Here is a 23,912-nt window from a genome sequence, read left to right as displayed (position 1 = left end):
AAAAAAAAAAATAAATAAATAAAATTAAAAAAAATGTTTTTCACAAATTTTTTTTTTTCCCAGTATCATAGAAGGCATGGCGCGCGAGGGTGATAAACTAATAATTTTTTTTATTGGGCCTTATAGTTGTGTTGAGATATTTCAGCCATTTGAAACTTGCTTGTGTTGTGTTTTATATACTTCAATACTAATTTTCTTTTTTTTTTTTTTTAGAAGACAACGTAGTTTCAATGTAAGAACATTAAAATTACCTAAAGAGAAAAAGAAACAAAGCAAAATTTATAATTGGGATTAAATTATTTCAATGGAATAAAGTATTATTCCATTGAAATAATTTAATCCCAATTATTTCAATGGAATAAAGTATTATGGTGATATGAAAAGATGTAATAAGCATGGAAAAACGTCTAAGTATAAGGCCCTATAAAAAATATTATTAGTTTATCACCCTATCTGGGCAGGAAAAGTGATGAGGGAGGGAGGCTTTTTTTATTTATTTTTTATTTTGCTAAAGCCAAATATTACCCTTGGGTTGTTTGCTGGTGCATTGATATTCAAAGTAAAACATGATCTAGATAATGCAAACAATATCTACTTAACTATTTAATAAAATAAATGAAAAAAAAAAAAATAAATAAATAAAATTAAAAAAAATGTTTTTCACAAATTTTTTTTTTTCCCAGTATCATAGAAGGCATGGCGCGCGAGGGTGATAAACTAATAATTTTTTTTATTGGGCCTTATAGTTGTGTTGAGATATTTCAGCCATTTGAAACTTGCTTGTGTTGTGTTTTATATACTTCAATACTAATTTTCTTTTTTTTTTTTTTTAGAAGACAACGTAGTTTCAATTTAAGAACATTAAAATTACCTAAAGAGAAAAAGAAACAAAGCAAAATTTATAATTGGGATTAAATTATTTCAATGGAATAAAGTATTATTCCATTGAAATAATTTAATCCCAATTATTTCAATGGAATTATTGGTGATGGAAGTATTATGGTGATATGAAAAGATGTAATAAGCATGGAAATAAGAACACAAGTTGTTTATATCTTTTATATTAAAATGGGTTTAAATTTCAAACTATTGAAAATGTTCAGTGCTATCAAAATTAATTCGAGGATTTCAGAGTTTAAAGGTTAAACTGATATTGAGAAGTGAAGGTTGTTAGAAAATCTGATATTTAAGATTGACATTGGAAATTGAAAAATTTACCTTCTAAGCTCAATCTTAGTACAGTGTCACACAATGTAGAATAGCTTGCCTGTGTTATACTGACTGATAGCTACTGTTCTTGTCTAAACTAGTCATTTTCCATTTAAACAAAGAATTCATATATTCACAAAAGCTATTGGAGTGTATATCAGACCTCTGACTCTGAATATCATATTACCATTTAAAAATTGATTTATAATTTTAAAGGAACATAAAATTAATAAATAAAAAACGTACAACGGGCAAGAAGAACATTTTGCTGAAGAACACTGTCCATGCAGACTGGAGACATTTAAGAGTTTAATGGAAACTACTTTTAATTTTTTTGTTTATGAATTGTGATCATGAGAGTTGAAGTTCCTACCAGACAACAATATATTTAATATTATACAGCTGACACCTGGATGCCAAAGCCAGAAATCTTCAGGTCTGCCGAGTAGATTTCTAATGCCAGAAATCCAGTGAACATTTACGTCACAGCTAGTAAGCCTAAGTACTGCCAGCATGGCACACAGCTTACTAACCTTTCCATAATAACAGCTCCGGCGAAATTCTTACTCATGCTAGTTAAGCATGTAAAATGAGTGATTACTTTTGTTTGTAGACAAGCTTAAGAACATGACTGCAAAGGCAGGAAAAAACTTCAGATTAATTTTTTGAGTTGACAAATCTTGTGAGGCACTTTCAAGGTTCAAAGGTTATAAAATATAATCCTTTTCCAAGTTAGTGTCTTAATCATTACCTTCACTTTTAGTAATTTAATCATATCATATCTCCATAATAAATTATCACCTTCGATTTCATCACGTCATCTTCAAATTAATTATTTTATAAGCTCCAAGTACGGTAGTCTATTTTTATACTGTACCATTATAATGCCAATATATTTTGAAGTAAAATTTGAATTCTGTGCTGTTGGTAGTAATGAAACGTAACAAAAAATATCATTTTGTTTTCGAATGAATGACATAAATCAATGAATGGTGTCAAGCAATACCTTAAATATAGCACAAACACTTCCAAGATGAATTATTGTATTTACTATCAATGTATCAGCGCAAGGAAACTGACAAGTCCAGCTGGACCACTAAGCCTACAGTACATGAATCATTTATGGATGTCTGGAAAAGCTAGCCTATACAAATCTTTGAAAAGTTCATAAGTGACTAGAAAAACAAGCCTATAATAATCACTATTGTCTTTCCCTCCCTGGCCACTATCCAAAGGTAGGTAAATAGCTACACTTTAGTATAATTAAGAAAAAGTCACTTGTATCTTTCGGAAAAGTAGGGAATTACCCAAATAATATGGTTCATATCAGCCTTTGTCATCGTAGAATGATATAAACATGTAACTACTATAAGCGCCTGTTTACAGTGGCTAGGTAGTCACAAACCACGCCTATACACAATTCAGCAGAAGGACGCTGCGAGCTACAGTTATTCTCATTTAGAATTTTTATCCTTAAATCTTTAGCTTGTAATTCAGTAAGAATAAAATTTGTAATTAATATTGTATTTCCGCATAAGTTATTGATGCGGTAAATTAAGACTAAAAGTAAACGTGAAAGAAAAAAATCAGGTTGATACAGATACTGTAGGCCTACAACGTTACACACACATTTCCTGGACACTTTTTTGTTGGATCAATGCCAATGCTTTAAGATCACATGCTTGCTTTTCTACGATAATTATTCAACATTACGATTGGACTACTTACAACCAAAGCATATGTTCACCTAAGAAACAAACATAAACACAAATGCATGAATGTTTATTACATTATGCTCTAGCTACACTGATATACAGCAAGGCCAGATCTGCAGGTGTTGCTACTGGACAGCGGTGGATCTAGAAATTTGCCAACATGGGGTCCACCATGACGTCCAACGTGTTTGACAGGGGGTCCGAACCCAATAGAGCCTCAGTTATGGTTCCGGAATAAAAATCTCTGGTAGTAGGGTTCACATAATTTGTATGGCTTAGTGTTTAGACCACAATATTAGGGATTGGCAATCAAAATAACGTTATTTGGATAGCCAAATTACTGTTTTTGATCTACAACCTCGTCGTGGCAACAGATGGCGGGGGTCCAGGCCTGTCCAACGGGGGAAAATGTCCAGGTTAGCCTAATATCTGACCTTTTAAATTTTCCATTAAGATTACTCTAGGCTACTTGCGAACTGTGCTCTCATGCTAAGCCGACGTCGTACAGTTCTATGGCTCTATTTAAAGGTATCACGATGACCCTATCAAGGCTACAGGGCCACAACAATAATATCAGACTTCCTACTAGGATCATTATGCTTTTGTAATGAAAATGATCAGGTGTCTGTGTCTGGTTAATATGTAAAATTAACATTTTCTTTCTCTTTTTCTGCCTAACTAGTAACTTAAAGGAAATTGAGTGCAATACAGATACTACAGTACCTATTTTTATTAAAACACAGAGGTTGAAAAAATGAAAATAAATACTAGTTTACTAATTGAGATCAAAAACTATATATTTTGCATGTTCAAAGATGATACACAATAGCCTAGTGGTAATTAGTCCCTAGATCCATCATGATGACACTATCAAATAATGCCAATGACATGACTACTACATGCATCATAATTCAATTTAAATGTTAATTGAAGTTCTGCAGTTGTCACCCTAACTGAGGCATGATCGTAGGAATAGCGAACTACAGTTCATAACAATATACTGTATATCCCCTTCCCACCTCCATAACCTAGCATTTAAACGAATTTGATAAAACATTTACAGTATCAAAATATAAATTTCAATAATAGTCATGTATGCCAAATCGTGTAGATGCATTAATTAGTACTACTACCACCTTTGATGAGTAACAAATATTCCTATATCAGATAAAAATCCAATCCCATAAAAATGCATTGTTATTATCTTTGAATGTGCATTAGCATAGTGCCATCTTTAAATGCAGTAATTATGCATTAATTTCCATTTGTTAGACCAATAAAAAGTTGAACTAATAACACTAAAAAACAATCATGGTACTTATAATAAATTATGTAATTTACCACTGACTTCTGTAGAGTATGAAGACCAAATTAACAAATGTTTTTAGAAAAAAATAATAATTTTGAGGGGGAAACTATCCAATAGGTGTATAAACTTTATAGTGGCAAGAAGAAACAGGGTAACGTTTAGGGTTGAGAAGCAGTACCGTGGTAGGATTCTTGGAAAATCTGGGTACTTTTGAGTCATTTTAACTGTCCTATTGATGTTCTATAGTTAACTATGCTTGGAGTCATGGAGGAAGGCATTACTAGGAGTGTTAACATTCCGTCTGTGATCATGATACTGTCCAAATGGCTTTATCATTCTTTTAGATCGTTGGAGGTGTGTGAATTTTATTATTGCATCGGTACCTACAGTACTTCTTTCTCTCTTGGAAGACAATCAACAATATTTTACATGACCTAACTTATCTGATATTACTAAAACATTCAAATTATAACTTGTGTTAACCAGTAAAAATATAAATCTTGACAATGAAATTTATGTAAGCAATATTAAAACAGAATAGTTGCTGACTAGGTCAAATAATTAAAAACAAAGAAAAAACAGATTCAAACATGCCAAGCTGGACCATCCTTGGAAAGTCTATAATAAACTTTCTGCTAATAAGAATCCTGTTATGTTTTTTGAGACTCCAAGTACTACCTGTTGTTAATACTTACTATGACCCACAGGTCAGGTCACCTGTCATCCAATACTTGATTGATGTCACTATGGAAACTACAGTAGTATCTAACCACAGAACTTTGCCTCTAACAAGTCTGCACTGGCCTCTTAGCAAGGCATAAAAATGGTAAACATGAGAATAATGATATTCAGGATCTTATAAATTCAATTGAACATAGGTTCCTGGATTAGAAGGTAAGCATCTTAAACACCAAGTTACAGTTTCACCACTCTCACTTTGGAATTTCCTATTATACAAGTAAATAATCTGTGTTAATTATCATAATAAAAAAGTGAGCACATTATTACCATAACCAAAGGATTTACACATGTAAACTAATAAATTGTTATCTTGTTAGTTTGGTTCACAATTTAATAACCTATTAGGATTGAAAACAAAGAATGATGCAATATCATTAAAACAGCTATTTCTGGATTTTACCATTACAACATTTCTAATTTTGACCACCAGAAAATTCCAATTTCTATCTTGGAAAAGAATCTATAAAAATGGGATTTCTGAACAAGTGGCTTTATTCATAATTACTGGGTTGGGCTCTACAACACCTACTAGTACTACAGTGCCGTCAACTGTCATCAGCTTGGATGCAAGCCAAATTATGAATCATATGCTATTTGTGGAATTATCATCAGCGGCATTATATTTTGCTCGCTATATAATATTGCACTATTACATGTTCTGTCTGAAAGCGTGCTTCACTCGATAATCGAACGTGCATGCAGAGGCTTTAATACATTCAAAATACGACTGGCATTTAGAATCACTATGAATAATCTTCAAAATTTTATGAGAGAATTAATCTAAAATTTTTGCAGCATGTGGAAACTACAATTTGCAATATGCATCAAGAAACTTTTTGCATAATACAAAATAATCTTTAATTAAATTTTAATTCTTGAAAAAGCAATCAGTATCCAGCAATATCAAACCACTACATTAAATCTCAATATTTATGTGACCTTAAAATTTCATCACTTAATTTCACAATTCAAGCAGGCTGATAAATAAACTGGACTTGACAATAAATATGAAATAAATTATGGTAATTCAATTCTTTTAAAGCCAATAATTAACGGAAAATGTACTTTATTTTTAATAGGGCTTAGCTCGTGATCATACATAGTACTTTAAATTATCATGGTTTGCTTCTACCCATGCACCATGTCATAGGTCAACCAAATGTAAATAAGTTCATAATCAGATGGTTTGACACCCATTACTGAAAGATTTTCAAAAAATCCTTCGTTTAGTATATCAAAAAACAATTTGTTGTACAACAGTTTATATTTTTGCTCCATTTGGCACCAGAAAAAATATAATGCCTACATCCTCTACAGTAGTAGGTAGCCTACCTACATGATATTCAAATTGTATATTTTTACAATTACAGTAAAAAGATGATTTGTAAAATTTGTATAAAAAAAATTGGTCTGTTGAATCAGGGAGTGTTCCCGATTGTGTCGGGAACAGCTACGCAATGCGAGCATTGTAGTGAAACTGAAAACGTCGTAGCAACTGTGTAGCGATTATATGGAATCAAGGCATCAACTACCTGATGTAACTATATTAAGATACCAAAGGTATTATAATCTTATAAAAATTATTATTGATGTTTATCGAATGGAATAAATTGTTATGAGTAAGATATGCAGATACATATGAGCAACTGGAAATAAATGTACAAATTGATCGATGGATGTTTGACGGACTGAATGAAAGAATTCATATAAACTTAATTCCATTAAAGACTAATTGCAGATGAGCCCCTAGATTATGATAGATGCACTGATATTCATAGAAAAATCCATCTTCTAAGTTCATCATTAGAGACATAATTAAAGTTCAAATGCAGTACTATAACTTATAAGTCTAAAAGGCAAGAAAATGAACTTTGCAAATATGATCATCAATAAATTTTATGTTTACATCATCAATATTTTTTAGAAGTGTTTTTGCTGAATTAGTTTCACTCAGTAACTAAGTAGACAAGTTTAAAATGCAAACATATGCATGATTACGATAATAGTTGCTTGGTGCATTGTCATTTCTTGAGTTAGTTTTGATATACGAGGCCTTTTGTTTGCCAGCCGATTACTGGGATGCTAGTGCTGTCAAATCCAGGGTTATAATCAACTAACCAATCAAAATGAGAGAATCCTGTGACAAAAGAAACTATCATGGGATTTGATTCTTATGAATTTTACAGTATGCCAGATTGGTTGCAAGTTCACAGATACCCGATGATACTTGATGTTCAATTTATGCTATTTACATTTTCTACTCAGTAAGAAAAACAGCTGCAAATCGAAGTAAAAACCCTGGGAATTTAAAGAGAAATTTGTTTTAATAACATTAAATTACTGGTATTATATTGCATAAGATTTTAATATCATGAAATGCTTTGGGATTTAACAGAAGTGTCCTTTTATGCGATTAGAATTATAGGACTTAAGATAAAGGAATTTTAAAACTCTCCTAGATTGCAAAGGGGGCATTTTATGCAAATTCTACTGAATGTTATTCTGTTGCTGATAGTTATCGCTTCTTTCAACTATTTTTGGAATTAGAATAGGTTGTATGCTAGCCCACTCCAAAAAAATTCTTATAATATATTGAATGTACTTAAAATAGTAATCTGTAAAATATAAGAAAACACCGAAATAAAACTGAATTTTAAGTTTAATATTTTGTAGAATGAAACTGCAATAAGAATTCACAAGGCAGGGAATGGAAAAAGTGTCAAAACCACTTCCATCTGGGAGGATGTGCTAAGTTCCGCAAGGAACCTTAATGTATATTCAAGGATGTATACTGTCTGTAGTGGGCCTGTTCATTTCATTAATGTAAATTGTTTATTTATTTGAAATGCTGCCGCAAATATAATCTATTCCATACTGTGTTATTATGCATATTTAGGAGTGTTAACATATGAAGGGTGTGTGCATGTGTATTGGGAGAGGGAGAAAAGAAAGAAGCATTAGCTAGGATATTAGTTGTGATATGTGATATGAAATGTAATATTAGTTTAATCAATGTTTGTCATTTTTTTGCAATGGGAATGGATACTTTGCTTCACACGTCGGGGTATGCACACACCCCCTTAATATTCTACTATACAGTATCCTATATCTTCAGTGTTGAACGTACTGTATAGTATAGTACTGTATAGTATAGTATAGTTACTATTAACTACAATGTCATTACAGTAAAGCCGAAAAAATTATTACAATATATCATAATTTATAATTCAATTTATAACTGAGTAAAGAATAATTATACAGAGGAAAGTACATGCAAATTTAATATACTGCTTCTTTGTCCATTGAACAATAAAGAACTAACTGAAATATTGACATTATTATGGAATTATTGACCTGACTTTCTGGACAAAACAGTTTGGTTTATGAATGATAGCATGCATCTTGCCTTGTACTGAAGGAAACACAAAGAGACTAGGAAGCAAACTCTAATCTATAGAACCATTATGCAGAGAAAGCAGCTTGGTATTATTGTATAGTGATTATGGAATTCATTTGAAATTTGAAAATATAATTTGCATTGAATAATATTTTAGAAATATTATCCTTTAATCAACATACTAAAATGGTAAAATTAATTGGTGTGTAATTTGAGATTACCAATGACAATGATTCTGTACTTATGATGGTAGTCATAAAATTCTAATGCTGGTGGGATGATGAAGATGATGATGTCGTTGACAATGACGATGTGATAATGATGACGATGATGATCTGATAATGATGATGACGATGATGATAATGATGACGATGTGATAGTTTTTAATTTATTTCATTAATTTTTTAATCTATTTATATAGCGCCTCTCTTTACAGATGCGAAGCACTAGAGGTTTTTCCCTGTTCATTGGGTTCACATGCTTAAGTGTTGCTGCCATATTGGCACAGTAGCAGGCAACCCCACCACATACCCATTTATACTCCTGGGTAGAGAGAAGCAATGTAGATAAAGTGCCTTGCTCAAGGACATAAGTGAAATGCACAGCAAGAGATTGAACCCTGACCTCAAGGTTGGGAAACCAAACCGCTCCGCTGCACCAAACCACAATGATGATGATGTGATAATGATTATGACAATGATAATGATGATGTGAAATAGAATACCATAACCATAATACCATACAAGATAAGAATATTTTGAAAGAAAAATTATTCCAAATTACAAAGCATATATTTTTTTTTTTTTTCAAGTTTGCAAAATTCTTTAAAACAAATTGTCCATGCCTGAGGTCAAGGTACAAACCAAATAACACTATTATTATTTGGTTGCTGAGATATCAACTGTAGTACATTAAGTGAAAGGTCAAGTTGGTACAGTATACAGTAAATCCTAATTTTTGTAGTTTAATATCATTCCTCTTCAGGGATAATAAATAAATTACAGTTGTAGTTGCCAGTGTACAGCAAGGTCAGACTTTCTTTATACTGCACCTTGTTAAAATAAATAGCAACTATATTTTCACAGAAGGGAGAAAAAAAGAAAAAAAAAAGAAAATTGTTGTTCCTTTAGAAAAACGTGATATGCCAAAACCATAGCGGAAGAAAAAAATAATATTCTATTGACGAATACAAAAATTCAATTGTCTGAAGCTCTGATTATACAAAATGTGATGATGCAATGTAAACAGTTTAGAAAATTGATTGACATGTACTATAATGTAATGTAGTGAGATTTATATAGCACTTTATACCGAAGTCTCAAAAGCGCTCTAGACGTGGACTACAGTTCATACAGTACAGTAGCTTTCCTTCTTATCTAGGGTCACATCGTATTTGAGCTACCAGCCACAAGCTACTCTCATCTGTCATACAGTAAAATATATATTTTTTAATTATGAAGAAGAAATATTATATTATTAAATATAGTGATGTGGATTTGTAATTAATAAGAAAACTTCGACCTTAATATTTCTAGACTTTAAATAAAATACTGAATACATAGAATGCAATATCTCATTTGGTACTATTTGAAAATTATGGAAAATTATGGAATATCAATTTTTAATCTTCATAAATTTATGAATTTGGCTTTAAGCATAAATTTAATTAATACTTTAGAATTAAATAAATAAAGAGGTGATTTGAGAATGAATATCAAAATATTTAATGAATAAAATGTGTATTAATCGCCTTGTTTGTAAAATGTTTTCTGGTAATGGCACTGTATATTACATAATGTATATAAAAGAAGTGGCAGTCAAAATATGCATGCAACAGTGCATATGGATCTACAGTACTATGGTAGCGTATTACTACAATAAGGCTCAAAGGGGAGTACTCTTTCTTCAGATTTTAAAATCTTAGCATTACGACATGCTTTTGCCATCCACTCTAGTCTAAACCAAATTTTTAATCTCTAATTAATTCAAATGATCCCATTATATATCAATTTCTATGTGTTAAAAGGATAACTGCAGTACAAATAATACATTTTTATGTCCAACACCAAATTCACACTTTGTGATGTAAAAAATTTGATAAAAACAAAAAAATCAGATCCTTGAGTAAGGCACTTTATCTGCATTGCTTCTCTCCACCCAGGAGTATCAGTGGGTACCTAAGGAGGTTCGAGTACAAAATACGCCGATATATTTCATGCAGCAAACTATGGAATTTCTCCCCATATACATCATTCCAATGACTGGGGTAATATAATGTGGAAAAGAGCTCTGAGACTTAGTTGTGTAGAGTGCAAAATAAAAAACTACAAATATTATTATTATTGATTCTGGTAAGGAATGCTATAGTTCCACTCAACAAGATTCAAGTGTGCCTTTACCACTGTATTATAACAATGTCATTGAATATTAATTAATCATTAACCCACTGTTTATATTTTCATACTTGATGTACTATGAGGAGATTTTTAGGAAATAAAGTGATGAGAACAATAACAGCAGCTGCCAAAGGATGAAGAGCAGTCCACGGATCTCGATGACGACAACGGCTGGATACTAAATGCCAATGAGTTTGGTGTATGGCACTGCCTCATGGGTAGTCATGCATATTTCATAATATACACATGGCAAAATTGATTGTATCACACTCGTGACAAACTACTCAAAAAGCATACATCAGCAGAATTAATTCCCTTTTCTTATGAGAGGCCTACCAGGTCAAAAAAACCTAAAATATACACCTCAGTGCTTTTAAGAAACAAAACTATCTATGATTATTTCAGAAAGGTTTTGAAATAATAAAGGCATACTGGCATGACATTGAAGTTATCTTTTAATAAAACTATGTGGCCTACAAATAATATGGTCTATTTTTGTAGTATTTTGGTTTTTAATTGTATTTACCTTTTATGCATTTCGAAATAAAAGTGGTTGAAATAAAATATAGATTATACTCGAACAGTATTAGTTGTCTATAGTAGTTTATACAGCACTATAAATTGTACAATGCCTGTCAATATAATCAATCACTATAATGAGCATCTGGTAAAATGTTACCAAATTGTTATTGATGATTGATAAATTAATATGTTTTCCAAAAGAGAATTATAGATATGCAAAGAAGATAGTGAGAATGGAAAAATGGCTCACAAAATGACAAGATAATTAGCATAAAAATAGTAAAAAATTTCAAATGAGAAAGTTTTGATGTTGATGATTTTTTTTAGTGATAATCACATGCAATATGCGACACAATCAATTCATTGATTTTTCCTCTCAGAAATTTGATACTCAATGCAGGAGATAATGTGAATTAAACATAAATAATGAAAGCAAGATAATGTACTTTTTTCCCACCTTCCCAATTAGCCACCACAACACCAGGTGCCTAAAAATCTTACAAGTTTATAATTATTTTGGTAGATAGGGCAGCTGTGCCTATTCAACGCTTCTAGTTACCCTCCAAACTTCTTTTCCTACAGTGCACATGTCACTTTGTCAATTATTCTTTTTCACTCAGTTTCCACTTACAGCATGTTGATTGTCCCTAGTCATCCAACCGTGACAGCTAAGCATAAAAAACTATAGGGATGGAGTGTGTCAGTGTGTAAGTAGGGTTTTTATAAGTTCAGTGAATGGTAAAACACTGTGAATCCATATTCCACACAAGAGTACAGCCATGCATCATTATTACCCAGAAACATTATGTCAAATACTCTCTAAAGTTTTTATAGAACTTAGAATTTTATTCCTTGGAGTAGAGCCTCTGGCTACAACAAATAAATTATATACTTTACAGCACTTTCCCATGTTTACAATAGAATATTGGAGCCTTGAAACTTACCAATCAGAAACAGTCAACAAACTGTACATATTTTTGTGTGTCAAAGCATAATTAATTCATAAATAAAATGCCACCTGTCCTAATAGCTCACAGGACTGCTATATCACAGGCTTCAATTATTCATAAACATCATTTATGTGAAGTTATAACTACCGGTAAAGTATGATGATCAACAAAGACCTAGCTTTCATGCTCATATAGCTTGTATCTAAAATGATGCTGGCTTACACATTGTCTATAGGGACATGAAAGCAAAGACATGATTACGTTAGGCTCCTTATAAAATAATTTTCTATTGATGGAAACGATTTTTCATAAAACAGCCTTGAACTTAAAATATTATGAACATAGAATTTACAATAATCTGACTATCTGAGGTTCTAGGGTTAATGACAAAACTAGCCTTTAGTATGGGGTACAGTACAGTAATCTTACATGAATTTTCTAGATCCCATTGCATGCAACAGGGGAAAAAGCCATGGACAACAGCTTATGAATAAACATTTGCAAATCTTTGAAGAGGAAATGGTGGCCATGTGTAAAAAAAAATAATTTAACCTTTGGTTGGTACTGTAGTCTATTTTTCTAAACATTTGGCATCATGACAAACAACTTTAAATACTTGGCAAACACCTACTACAGCACACTGCGCATGTAGCCTTGGATTTATTCCATTTTCTTTCTCTTTGGCTTTACAACCCATCTTGCCACATCATCTAATTACAATTCACATTATCATTATGTTCAATGTAGATCATGCAAATTTAATTCCAAGTATATGCACACAAATCTGGTCAGCCGAGTAGCATGATGATGATTATCAAATATAAGCAGGAAATTTTGAATCACATATTATTTATTTATCTAGAGCTAATACTAAATACAGTATACTAAGTTTGCAGTATTAAAATACTAGGTATTTTTTCAATGAAAACTGAAAGAAAATCATATTAATTAAAAAAGATTATCCACTTGAAAAATAATTCATTTTCTTCATAAAAATATTTGAACAGATTAAACGTCGGCCTCCAAGTGTTATTCAATTAGTTAATTTGCGTTTAAATCCCAAAATATAATTTAGCAGGATGCAATCATGATTAAATTTTCAGTTGATGCAGGAAGTTAAGGAGCTTTATAGCAGGCAAAACTGTCCTAGACAAAAGACGAAAGGAAGCTCACACATCACTCATTCATAATCCAAGCATTCCAACTACAAAATTATTTGTTTGATCTCAATTATGCTAACATATCATACATTTCTTAGACCTCGGCTATACACAAACTCATCACAAACTCAATCTTAGTAATGAGGATTTTATGCATTAAAACTATAATAAATACGAATTAATTCATTAGATTCAAAGCATGATATGTGCCCACCAAATTGGCATTAATCCATTCATTAACGCAATAGATAAATTTAACAGAAAATAATTAACTTCTTTTCTATAATACTAATAGGGCCTAGGACCTAGTCTATCTAGGCCTATAGTAGATTTTGTTTATATAGTTTTGGTATAATTTCCATCTACTAAACGTTCTGACCTGGATAAAAAGGTACAATGCCTAGTTTACTTTACATAACATCATCTTAGCCAGCCCTACCATAGGCCAACCTAGGTCCTAGCTAGGCCTAATCAAGATAAGAATTATGAAACTTGTTGAACACAACAAGGGATGGCTGAGGAGGGCCAGGTAGGTAGGTAGGCATAATCATTCATGCCATATTCATAATTCAAATCCTGGTGGTAGGACTAGGCCTAGTGAATGAAATAACAGAAATATTCTGTTAAAGCCTAATCTTGGTGTTAGGCCTAGGCCTAAATACATTTTCTGGAAAATCCCTCAAATTATGAATTGTATCAGGCATGCCTGCGTACGTGCGGGTAGTTAGCGAATGCTGCTGAAAGCAGCACCACAGACAGCACAGAAAAGACAGAACGAACTTTCAGACTCAAATCCCTGTTTCTGCGCCTCAGCCAGAGTACATTATAAATATCAAATTATATTTTCTAGATAAAATGTTATTTTTATAGTAAGAAATAACTTTAAATCTAAATAACGCTCACCACGGAGTAAACTAAGTCCCGTTTTCTGTTGCCTAGGCCCTAGTCGTCTTGTTTTGTAAACAGCCTTCGCACCACGTCTCAACTTGAATGAGCAGATACCATCGTTCGCGAACAAGGCAATGCACTCGACGAACAGCTGCTTGTCGAAGGGTCATTGCTTGTGTTTATTTGATTATCACACACACGAAGGCGGGGTCTCCCTCGCTCGGTCATTCATTCATATCGCACGTAAAACCGCAGAGGAATTCCCCTGACAATGATTTAAACTTTAGTGGATTTAAGCTACAATATGTTGTTAAATTTCATACAAATATACAAACCTTTGTGTTTAACGACTTCAGGTACTGGGAAACTTGTTTATCCATTAATTCGATGAATTTTTGTTTAATGAAGATAGGCCAGTAGACCGACAGGATCCAAAATTATATTCACGCGAGGGACATTTAATCACCCATAATCATTCTAGGTAAGGATATATATATTTGATAAGTATATATTGCTTTACATATGTATATTAAACTTTACACTACTTTTAAATTAAATTTAAATTAATTATGCTGTAACCATTTTGTAAAAAAATTACTAATACTACATACATTGTGTCAGTTTTATTTATTGTAATGTATGTTCTACCTATAACAATAATGGTTGTGTCAAAGGGGGGGAAACGTCACTTCGCCGGGATACCCAATCCAAATGCGTCGTTCATAGAACTTCGGGAAGCTTGGCTACCAACCTGAATTCATTCTTTTCTCATATTCATGATGACCATATCCTGATAAATCTCCTAAACGCTGAGTGTGTTATTTTTGATAAGTGATTTTTATATTAATCTTAACATTTAAACAGGCTTCATTTAGACAAATTATTTTATTTAAATCATTGAAACCCCGGTCCAATTGTTTTACATAGGCTATTTACCATGCACCTCGGGAAGTCTGCGTTCTGTGGCGCGAAATGTTTCATGGTTGAACGATGCGGGCTCTTTACTGATCGTACAATAATGAATAATTTTTCAATATTTATCTAGAAAATTGTTAATGTAAGTCTAAATAAGTTTATTAAATGACTTTCTCTTCCATAAACCAATGATGTTTAAATAACAGGCCTATACGAACATCTACAATATAGGCCTACATACATGTAATGAATTTTTAATGCAGGCATAAGATAGGTGGATGTGTACGCATCCCCCTCCCAAATCGAAAAAGTTCACATTTTACTACAGTTAAACATGTACCAATTTTATTTTCTGTAAACAAATTTAAACAGGGAAACTTAAACATTTACATTTTAATCAGTGTAATTCATCGGAACCCTACACTGCCCCGGACATAAAAGCTATTCAAACTGGCTCTTTCAAACACCAGCGGGTCTATTTTTAATTTTGCACACTCACACACCTCCCCAATGACAATCCTCATGGCTACGGCCCTGTAATAGCCTACCCCTATAATAGGCAAAGATTATTTTGATAATACATTGTATGTATACTAGGCCTACAAATCACAAATCTGGCTTTTTATGTCATGCGAATGAAACCAAAACTCATGTTTTTTTTTTCTTATGATGTGCGACACATGTCTTCCAAATTTAATGGTGTTTCCTGTTGTGTGCCATGCTCTTTGTGGTTGGTTGTGGGAACAAAAATCGTCCGTCACCGCGTCTGTCTTATCCCATATGAAAGGCTGCTACACTCGCCATTATACCCTTTTTTCTCTCAAAATATTGCATTGCGTTCCCGTATATAGTTAGATAGTTTTTATTAATAATCCACATTGTATGATCGTGGTCACCTAGCGTTTGATAAGGCCTATTTGACGATTAATGTATAATATTCATAATAAATATGATAATTATATTATTATTATTAATATTAATATTGACATTAATATCTTTAATTATTATAATATTGATAACATAATAATTATAATGATAATGGTAACAATAATGTCATTAACAATACTATTAATGTAAATAAAAATAAATAATGGGTCTAATCCAATGATGATTATGATTTTCCTAATTAATATTTTAATTTAATCAATCCAGCAGCCTATGATTTTGCACCGCAAATAACAGATCAACATGGTACTCCCCACACCCTACCTTCAGCTTGAACGGGATCTCCGAAAAGATACTATTTTAGTCAATCATGTTACAAAACTGAATTTTCATATTAAAATAAATTCAACCAGGTTAGAAAAAAAAAAATTATTGATTGCAGTGTTATTGCTATTATTATGACAATATATTGTAATATTATTGCTATTTATTAAATGATTCTTACCGGTATTTAACTCATAGTAATCATTATATTATCATTAATCTGTTATTATTATTATTATTATTATTATTATTATTATTATTATTATTATTATTATTATTATTATTATTAATATTATAGGTTTATTATTATTATCTTATTATTATTATTATTATTAAGTTATTATTATTATTATTATTATTATTATTATTTAAGAATTTTTCATTATTATGTCTGTATTCGCTGATGAGATTAGAATATTACTTATTTATTTATTCGGACAATACAGTCCCAGTAGCGTTAAACCTCTGAATTGGAGGTAATTAATTTAATGTTTCTTGGCCTTTGAGCAGTTAAATGAGTTTCTGTGTAATTAAACAGTTAAAGAACATTAGCATACCGAATAGAGTCTTACTTATTATCGATCAACCGTTTGCTGTACATTCTACTTTTACTAATCTGTCACTTCACGAATATCAATATATTGACTCTTGTATTTCTTTTGATTCTTTTACTTCTCCCGACTTCGTGTACACGTTGATTCAATCAACAATTCATATTTTAGCTAAGTTGTTCTTGAGAGGGGAGGTTAGTGTACTTTAATGGTATCTCATTACTGCGATATAATGTGTGGGGAATAATATTATGCACCTTGTGACGTTTCATGATATTTGAATAGGCTTATTATACGGAAACATCTATGGTAAAATCTTTAAAAAGATATACTGTACTAAACGAAATAATTTAAAACGATTTGTTGAATAGCTAAATATAGAGAATATAGACAAGATATCGAATTCCAGTGTGATTGACCGATACAATTAAGATATTGCTTTTTACTATAACAATAAAATAAAAGCAATTTTATTGCGCGTTATATCCAATGAAATTGCTCATACACTGGCGTTTTAAAAATATGGAAACCATTAATTTAATGAGCATCTGATAGGGTCTACGCAAAATAAAATAGAACGGTATATTTTACGCTTTTCTGATAATGGGTGTGTGCAGCAATTTTCAATGAGCAATGCCCAAGGTGAATCGACTTAAACCTATGTTGTATGTTTGCTTCCTATTGGTAGTCATAAACTTACTTGAATAATAAGTAAACAATTAAAATATTGAATTGTATTTTAAATTTGTTTTAGCTCAACACAGTCGTTCAACCAGCTATATTGCAGTAAAGTTGAATATCGAGTGAGGGCGCTATATTGACAACGGTATAGTCATGCTGAAAGTTAACTTTTCTGTACTTTCAAAGTTTGACGAAACTGCTTTCCGTAATTCAATTATACTCTTTTCCTTTTATCATCCATTAAAAGAAAAAAAAAGGGGAAACAAGAAATATGAATCTGTGTTCTCATGTTGTTGTCATGTATTTGGAAGACTTACGAAAAGTAAACACGTTTTCCATGTCCAATGCAAATACAGGTCTCCCTTGAAAATTAAAAACCATTTCTGTGAGTTTGTTCTCTAATTATAATAATAAAGATAATAGACATTTGTTAGTATGGGACCACAGAAAAGTGTTCTTTAATTGGAGGGTCTTTAATTGGAGGGAGAAATGTATTTAAACAAATGGTGCTCTAGTTTGTCTTCCTATTTTGATGACTCCACAAAACCGGGCTCACTCTGACATAACCATTTGGTAGACCTATATCAGGCCTATATGGCTAATGGATGTATATGATAGGCTTGATATGATGAATTATGAAACAACAATCCATCATAAAAAGTGTTTAGACTTTTGCGACTGGCGTAGGAGGTTCATGAATTTTTAAAAGCTTCTAAACTCGTTTGACCCAGAGGCAAACACGGCTGTGCTTATAAATAACATGAATGTAGCTAAATTTATCCTATTAACTCGAGGTTTGTCGTCATTTGATGTGATTTGCTGCAAACCCGATTGCATTAGTCTTGAAGGTGCATTTGTTGGCTCAAGCACATTTTAAAATTGATTTCCCAGTCACCGCCAAGCCGACTATAAATTGTCACAGCCTGGTTATGATAAATCGATAGACCCTCGCATGATCCGGTTTTTGTGCGCATAGCATACTTACATTATTTCTCATTCCATCTTAACATAAACTTAATTACTGTTTACCTCCGCCAAGGAGGCTATGTATTCACCACCGTGTGTCTGTTAGCAAGATTACGCTAAGGGATCATCATAAATTTAGTGGAATGATATATAATAATCTAAGAGATGATTAAATTTTGGGAAGAAAAGGTAATATAAAAGGACAAATTCAAGGTCGCTGAAATTCCAATTTTTTCCCCTCAAGCATAAAAGAAAATAATGGAATAGCCCATACACGGTCTGCATATTGCTCTATAGATAGATAGTCTACTAATAGGCCTATGTAGAAATTATAGGCCTATATCATATTTTCCCCCCTACGAATTGTGGTTTTTCTTCTTTTTTGGGGGGGGGGGGAACGGGGGGGAGTATACTATCTGGGGAAATTCCCCTTTCCTCCCCCACCCGACGTCACTGCTTGCTTCCCACCCCATTCAACATTGGCACCGCTACCCTCGCCGCCGCGTTTGGAACGTTAACTTTTGCACTGTACTGATGACCGCTCTCATGACCGTTCTCAATTATCAATTGCTACATTTTGTTATATTAATTATATTATTCTTTTTTTATATTAATTATATTATTCTAGACCTAGGCCTATTTTGCTTCGAAGCAGCAATTACAATCCTTTTATCGTAAAGCTTTTCCATGTGTTATAAACATATCAATGATCTCTCATATTTCGATAAATAGCACTTCAGATAAACAAAAAACAAAAAACAAAAAAAAAAAAAAACCAAAAAACGGCAAGTTAAAAAATGTTTACTGGACTATCAATAGTTTAACGAAATCGAATCTTATTAGTATGTTTCTCCGAATCAGTGTTAATTTTAGATACAGTATTACGAAATCAACCAGTAGAATCTACTTGAAGCTGTTTTCTAGATTCCACATTAACTTCAATGAGCTTTATCCCTGGCTTTAGATGACTTATCGTTTGTGGAATCGTCGTCGCAGCACGTTTAAGATCTCGTGAAGTCAAAATACAATCACGTACCGACAGTTAAATATATTTAGCATATATCTTCTACGTACCGGCTGTAATAACGTAGCGGGGTCGCGGAACACACGATGACACTTAATGTACACCGCCCTTAATTTGTGCGGTGGTTTTTTCATGACTACAATACGTTATCACGGGGATACAAGTTGAGCCGAAATAACAAGAAATTCTCTTTACGTTTTTAGGTCAATCTATTCCCCGGACACAATGCGCGGTAATTGCATAATTGTTCCAGCCGAATGATGTATCGTCCACAACGCAAATTTCTGCACATCCAGCAGAATGAAACCCATCATCAAATTATTATCATGATAATTCAGTTAGTTAATATTCTAAAGGACGTTAAAATACAACATCGTGCTGTAGGTTTGAATAAAAACAGAAGAAAATTCGAACAGGCCTATCAGGAATTCTAGTACAAAACGTACAGTATTGATTCGTGTTATAAAATAACGATCCCGATGATAATATTGATGCTGAAAAGATGATGATGATAATAATGATGATGATGATAACGGTGATGATAATGATGATGATGATGATGATGATGATGATGATGATGATGATGATGATGATGATGATAATGACGGATGATATCCTTGCGGTATATGATTAGGACTATGAAGATGATTACGACAGGAACGATTCAAAATACGACATCAATATTGTAAGTACGACGATGCAGCGTATGGAAAAAGGAAGATGACGATGGGATGTTGATTATGATCACGAAAAAAGTTAAACGACATCGATGAAGACGAATAATACAACGACGACACATACTGTAATCACGACGAATACGACAGCGATGATAAATACAATGGTGACGAATATACGACAAAGATGTTTACTACACGACGACGCTTATCATAAATACGACGATGAATATGATAATGTATTGATATAATGTTAATACGACGACGTTGATGAACGCAAGGACGAAAATAATTGCATGATTACAGAACAAAGACAAAAGTGGTGGTTATAGTTATAATTATGATAGCGGATAATAATAATAATTAATAATGATGATTATCAGCCGCTCTAGGTGGCCCTGGGTCCCGGGGCAGCTAAGCTGCCGGGGGAACCAAGGGCAGGGGTCTTTAGATGCCTAATTCGGACGATTAGAGACATAATAAAATGTTAAATATTGGTGTTTTGTTTTTAAATACACCTTATTTTTAATTGTTTTGTCCCGGCGCACTGGTCCCGCCTGCCCCACCCCCACTCTTGGAGGTAGTGATGATAATGCTGATATTCTGGTCATGATAATGAGTAGGCCTAGGGTAAAATGACGATGACAATGTAAGGATGTCATAGTTATGAAGATAAGGAGGACGGTAATAATCGATGATGACAGGCCTAACGTCACTGCCTCTGATGGTGATGACAATACTATATGATGATGAAATGAGGATGATGATGACGAGGACGACAACGATGATGATGATGATTATGATGTTCATCGTGGATGACTATGATGATGCTGTTGCTTTGTTATTGATAATGATGATAATGATTTATGACGTCGATGATGATGATAGTGGTGGTGATTTATTGAGAATTACGGTTACGACATTTGAAACTTTGGTTACGAAGAAATGGCCGGCGGAACCGGGGGACCCGCTCCCCCCACCCCCCACACACTTTTTGGCCGAAAAAATATGCAATGTCTATTTGATAAATTAATGCGACTTGCTAGGGCAAAAATGTAAGGTGATTTAAGCATTGGGTGACATAAAGGCAGGTCAGTGTCCGACAGGACCCGAGTAAGTAGGCGCAACGAGCCGCTCATAATGTAACATCATCATTACAGTAAAGCAACGGAGAAGGTCAATATTGTATTTAATTTTCTTAAGTATGCAACATGTCTTCAATAGGGCCCCTGAGAACACTCTTTCTACAAGCGCCACTACTCAATATATACATTATTGATATTAAACATCAATATGCAGTAATGACTAGATCTAGATCATGAAATCATGCCTCGATGAGGAAATAACCACACAAGGGAGTAATAAAGAACAATTAAGATTAAGAAAACAAAGGTTTAATCATCACCATCTCTAGTAGTCCTATCAATTCGGGAAGGGTGGTAGACCAGGCCTATAGCATTATAATATAGTGTAATCGTGATGACGCCAAGATTCCTGACGCGTGGCTTGCAGGCCCGGGGATGTTACGGGAGCGTAAGTAGGCAGGGACATGGGCAGCAAGAACCCTTCAGAGAGGGTTCAAATCGAAGCAACTATAATTTTGTCATTTAAGAGGCTTATTTTTCTCCCTGCTGGCGAATTATGTTGAGCCTCCCGAGAGGTGGGTGAGGGGTACCCCCGTATGGACCCTGAAACGGCCCCTTACTGGTGCCATAACTGCATGACAACAGTTACCAATCTCTACTCGCGACATAGGCGCTGAAATTAGATGAAATCAGTAGCATATCCAGGTCTACCGAAATGTGTGTTTGACTCCGTGTATTACAAGACCAAGATGATGCTAGCCATATTTTGAATTCACTCTTCATTAATCGAAGTTACGTATTGCTCTATATATACGAGACTACTTCTTCCAATTGCATCTCCTCTCCACTTACCAAACTCGTATCGTAAAACGGAGGATTCGAATCGACCGGTCAATAAATATTAAAAACGAGAGTAACGACAGAAATTAAATTATTGAATAGTAGGGCAATATTATTTTTTTGTGATGGTCTGATTACAACTTTTTTTGCGCCTAACGTTCACATGCATGAAAAACAACGATTCGTAATAATTAAAACTGACAATTCAACTGGCATGAACCAGTCAGCCTCGGGCTCTTATGCAAGAACTTTATTGCATGGATGGATAGTAACGAGTTTGTTTTAAATTCAAAGCCAACGATGGTCAATTTGCCCGGGGCTACGTCATTTTATCAACATTGTTAAAATCCCGAGTGACTATCCAAATGGCCGGAAGTTAGAAATGTGAACTTGTTGCGAGTTTACGTATTCGTGCCGATTCTTGTGGCGACTTTCAGATGCAAACAGGTGTTATAAATTTTATAACTTTATCGTGTTAATAATAACCATCATTATCGTAATCAATATTCACATAGGCCTATATCTTTCATAATTTGAATTAATTTCTGCTCACGCAATCCACACGCAAATGATTGGGACAAGTTTCATTTTCGTCAACACCACCAAGAATTTGAGGAAGTGAGAAAACCATGTATGCCTTCGACTCTTTGGGCGATAGAACACAGTACATTAACCTTTTCGTAATATTGTACAATTGAGTGTTAATTGTACTATTTTCATTGCAAGAACTATAAAAATCATTAAATGTCAGTATCTTGTTTTTATGATTTTGTTTATGACGAATTAAGGTTAGTTGCGTATTGTGCAGTTGAGCGACACTTATCTTTCAATAGCTTTTCGTTTTTATTGGAAACAAATTATTACAGATGGTACAATGAGTGAATTGTACACCACCATCGTAACGGTCATATTCTTTGAAAGAGTGATTCTTTTTAACGTTTGCACTTTAAAATTAGAGCATGCTTTATGGAAGTCTGTATCCATTCACTGTCATACAACACAAGCTCTCAAAAGCCTCAAGCGTATTTGGCTATCAGTAAATTCTGGGGGGTGAAATCTTTGCTTCTGAAAAGGTATCTTACACTAATATCATTATTAATTTGTGTTTAAGCTAATGCTTATTACATATAAATCATTGAACAACCAGTCACCAGCATACATCCGTGAGATGATTGTGACAAGATCCACGACTTGTACAAGATCCCTTAGGTCAACAACCGATAAAAAATCTGTGCTATTCGTTCCCCAAAGTCGTCTCAGAACTTATGGTGATCGAGCATTTGCAGTTGCTGCCCCTAAGCTTTGGAACAGCCTGCCCGAATATGTACGCCAGGCACCTTCAACTGGGATTTTCAAGAGCCGATTGAAAACACATCTTTATAACTCACTATAGACCACTCACATTCGTTCAATTTCGTTGCTCGATAGGCCAATATTTAGTTACACACATCATTATGACACCTGTGAAATCAATAGCTGACCTGCCTTGGTCGGTCAGTGAAACGGTGTGATGATGTGTGATTCTATTTTTTATCTGTTTTGTCGGTTATTCTGTTTGGTTAGTTTAGGTTATTTCCGGTCAAATTTATTTCCATACATTATTCACATATATTTTTCAAGCGCCTTGAGACGGTTTCGATCGTGGAAGGCGCTATATAAATATAAAACCATAACCATAAC

General features: G+C 33.2%; 1 protein-coding gene across 2 annotated transcripts in view; it reads right to left on the bottom strand.

Annotated features, from left to right (window-relative positions):
* The window catches only part of LOC117114013 (protein FAM53A-like), a gene marked incomplete at its 3' end in the record, with an annotated part of 39,502 nt that extends 24,767 nt beyond the window's left edge, over positions 1–14,735 (bottom strand). Inside the window, 1 exon segment of one of the 2 annotated variants that reach the window (XM_033257540.1) lies at positions 14,623–14,735. 2 annotated transcript variants of the gene reach the window in all.
* Positions 14,736–23,912: the final 9,177 nt, after the last annotated feature.

The sequence above is a fragment of the Anneissia japonica genome, unplaced genomic scaffold (genome assembly GCF_011630105.1).
Source record: "Anneissia japonica isolate Jap-2015-1 unplaced genomic scaffold, ASM1163010v1 scaffold281_len866295_cov195, whole genome shotgun sequence".
Classification (NCBI taxonomy): Eukaryota; Metazoa; Echinodermata; class Crinoidea; order Comatulida; family Comatulidae; genus Anneissia; species Anneissia japonica.
Note: the sequence above shows the minus strand (reverse complement) of the source record. Positions and strands in the feature narration are given on the sequence as shown.